The sequence below is a fragment of the Schistocerca piceifrons genome, chromosome 4, assembly GCF_021461385.2.
Source record: "Schistocerca piceifrons isolate TAMUIC-IGC-003096 chromosome 4, iqSchPice1.1, whole genome shotgun sequence".
Lineage (NCBI taxonomy): Eukaryota > Metazoa > Arthropoda > Insecta > Orthoptera > Acrididae > Schistocerca > Schistocerca piceifrons.
The window spans coordinates 10846904-10850861 of NC_060141.1; the positions used below are offsets into that span (position 1 = coordinate 10846904).

The following is a 3958-nucleotide window of genomic DNA, read 5'->3' on the forward strand; positions in this document are numbered from 1 at the left end:
TTCAGCCGAAATTTTTTCAAACAGTGTTCAGAAAAGATAGATTAAATACAGTTGGTGGTGGATTGTTTATTGCTGTCAGAGGGAGTTCGCCCTGTAGCGCAATTGAAGTAGATAGTTCGTGTGAAATAGTATGGGTAGAGGTTATACCTGACAATCGGATTAAACTATTAATTGGATCGTATAACTGACCCCCCGACTCAGAAGATATAGTTGCTGAGCACTTCAAAGGAAACTTGAGTCTCATTTCAAGTAAGTACCCCGCTCATACTATAGTCGGTGGTGACTTTAATTTACCCTCGATATGCTGGAAAAATTATACGTTAAAAGCCGGCAGCAGGCATAAAACATCATCCGAAATTGTACTGAATGCTTTCTCAGAAGCCGGCCGAAGTGGCCGTGCGGTTAAAGGCGCTGCAGTCTGGAACCGCAAGACCGCTACGGTCGCAGGTTCGAATCCTGCCTCGGGCGTGGATGTTTGTGATGTCCTTAGGTTAGTTAGCTTTAACTAGTTCTAAGTTCTAGGGGACTAATGACCTCAGCAGTTGAGTCCCATAGTGCTCAGAGCCATTTGAACCACCTTTCTCAGAAATTTATTTTGAATAATTAGTTCATGAGCCCACTCGAAGCGTAAATGGTTGCGAAAGCATACTTGACCTTTTAGTAACAAATAATCCTGGCCAAATAGTGAGTATTGTGACGAATACAGGGATTAGCGACCACAAGGTAGTTGCTGCTAGGCTGAATACCATAACACCTACAACCATCAAAAGGAAACGCAAAGTATATTTATTTAAAAAAGCTGATGACAATGTTCTTAACGCCTTTTTAAGAGACAGTCTTCACTCCTTCCGATTTGATCAAGTAAGTGCAGAAAAGTTGTGGAATGTTTTCAAAGAGATAGTATCGACAGCAATTGAGAGATATATACCACATAAATTAATAAGTGATGGTACTGGTCCCCCATGGTACACAAAACGGATCAGATCGTTGTTGCATAAGCAACGAAAAAAAGAACTCCATCTTCAGGCCACAAGTGGGCCACCGGGACCATCCGACCGCCGTGTCATCCCCAGCTGAGGATGCAGATAGGCGGGGCGTGTGGTCAGCACACCGCACTCCCGGTCGTTATGATGGTTTTCTTTGACCTGAGCCGCTACTATTCAGTCGAGTAGCTCCTCAGTTGGCATGAGGATGAGTACACACCGAAAAATGGCAACAGCGCATGGCGGCCCGGATGGTCACCCATCCAAGTGCCAGCCACGCCCGACAGCGCTTAACTTCGGTGATTTGACGGGAACCGGTGTATCCACTGGGGCAAGGCCGTTGCCCTAACGAAAAATGCATGCCACATTTAAAAGAACGCAAAATCCCCAATATTGGCAAAGTCTTACAGAAGAACGAAATATGGCACGTACTTCAAAGCCAGAAGCTTTTAATAATTTTCACAACGAAATTCTGTCTCGAAATCGGGCAGAAAACCCAAAGAGTTTCTGGTCATACATAAAGCACACCAGTGGCAAGACGCAACCAACACTTTCACTGCGCGATAACAATGGTGAAATCATTGATGACAGTGCCACTAAAGCAGAGTTATTAAACACGGTTTTCCGAAACTCCTTTACCAAATAAGACGAAGAAAATATTCCTGAATTCAAATCAAGAACAACTGCCAAGATGAGAAACATAGAAGTAGATATCCTCGGAGTAACGAAGCAGCTTAAATCACTTCATAAAGGCAAGGCCTCCGGTCCAGATTGTATACCAGTCAGGTTCCTCTCGGAGTACATTGATAAAATAGCTCCATATTTGGAAATTATATACAACCACTCGCTCACAGAAAGATCAGTACCTAAACACTGGAATATTGCTCAAGTCACACCAATACCGAAAAAGGGAAGTAGGAGTAATCCGCTGAATTACAGACCTAACGTCAATTTGCAGTAGGGTTTTGGAACATATACTGTATGCAAACATTATGAAATACCTCGAAGGAAACGATTTATTGACACATAGCCAGCACGGTTAGAGAAAATATCGTTCTTGTGAAACACAACCAGTTCTTTATACTGATAAAGTAATAAGTGCTATCGACAGGGGATGTCAAAATGATTCCATATTTTTAGATTTCCAGAAGGCTTTCGACACCGTTCCTCACAAGCGTCTTCTAACCAAACTGCCTGCCTACGGAGTATCGCCTCAGTTGTGCGACTGGGTTCGTGATTTCCTTTCAGAAAGGTCACAGTTCGTAGTAATAGACGGAAAGTCATCGAGTAAAACAGAAGTGATATCCGGCGTTCCCCAAGGAAGTATTATGGGCCCTCTATTGTTCCTGATCTATATTAACGACATAAGAGACAATCTGAGTAACCGTCGTAGATTGTTTGCAGATGATGCTGTCATTTAGCGTCTTGTAAATTCATCAGATGATCAAAAGGACTTGCAAAATGATTTAGATAAGATATCTGTATGGTATGAAAAGTGGCGATTGACCCTGAATAAGGAAAAGTGTGAAGTTATTCACATGAGTTGTAAAAGAAATCAACTAAATTTCGATTACGCGAAAAGTCACACAAATCTGAGGCTGTAAATTCAACTAAATACTTGGGGATTACAATTACAAATAACGTAAATTGGAACGATCACAAAGATAATATTGTGGGTAGAGCAAACCAAAGACTGCGATTCATTGGCCAAACACTTAGAAGGTGCAACAGGTCTACTAAAGAGACTGCTTACACCACGCTTGTCCGCCCTATTCTGGAGTACTACTGTACGGTGTGGAATCCACATCAGGTGCAGCTGACGAATGACATCGAAAAAGTACAAAGGGCAGCTGGTTTTGTATTATCTCGAAATAGTGGAGATTGTGTCACGGACATGATACGTGAACTGGAATGGCAAGCATTAGAACTATAGGGCTTTTCGTTACGAAGGGATATTCTCATGAAATTTCAATCACCAGTTTTTTCCTCCGATTGCGAAAACATTTTGTTGGCACCCACCTACATAGGGAGAAATGATAAGCACGACAAAATAAGAGAAATCAGAGCTCGCACAGAAAAATTTAAGTGCTCGTTTTTCCCGCGTGCCGTTCGAGAGCGGAACGGAAGAGAGACAGCATGAAGGTGGTTCATTGAACCCTCTGCCAGGCACTTTATCGTGAATAGCAGAGTAATCACGTAGATGTAGATGTAGATGAACCTAATCTCCCGACTGAAGACCATAAGAAACCCCACAGTAATACAGAAACTTTAAATTTACAATGGCATTTATTATAACGACCAACCGTGGCATCGGGCGTTACACTGAATGGGGGGACACAATCGTTAAAACATAGGACTCGCATTTGTGAGAAGGGTGATTAAAATCACTGGCCGACCATAACGGAACTTCAACTTTATAATTTTTTCCCTACATTACCCCTAGTGTTTGCGAGGTTGCTTCGTTGGGAAATGCTACATCTTTCTTTCTACATTCTTGCCCAATACGTGAGAATCTGCGGTATATAATGATCTGGGCGTTGACGGAATGACAGATCCATAATTTCTGTTTGTTCCTAAATTTCTATTCCACATAAGTAAAACTTACTAGACCCATTACTAGACCCATCTCCTTCTGTCTCTCAGTACAGTGTTGATTGCTGCACCATAAGGGAGGACATCAAACACAACCACACCTCCCAAGTCCCAGAATACCGTCACCATGACTCTACTGACAGAGGGTCCGGCTTTGAACTTCTTCTGTGAAGGAGAGCTGCTGTGGATTGCAATTTTGTATCCAAGTGATAAAACAACATTTCATCGCCTGTGACGATGTTCGACAAGATGTTGTAAGGACCAGCCTCTCAACGCACGAGCAGTACCACATAGAAGGTCCTTCTGTTAGGCGGTGAGGAATCCCGTGGGCAAAAAAAAACCTTTGAGAACCACAGCTGGTGGACGAGTGTGTCAACACTACC

At 42.7% G+C, this 3958-nt stretch overlaps 1 pseudogene; it reads right to left on the bottom strand.

Moving 5' to 3' along the window:
- Positions 1–1210: 1210 nt before the first annotated feature.
- LOC124796716 lies at positions 1211–1328 on the bottom strand (annotated as a pseudogene).
- Between the last annotated feature and the right edge of the window lie 2630 nt (positions 1329–3958).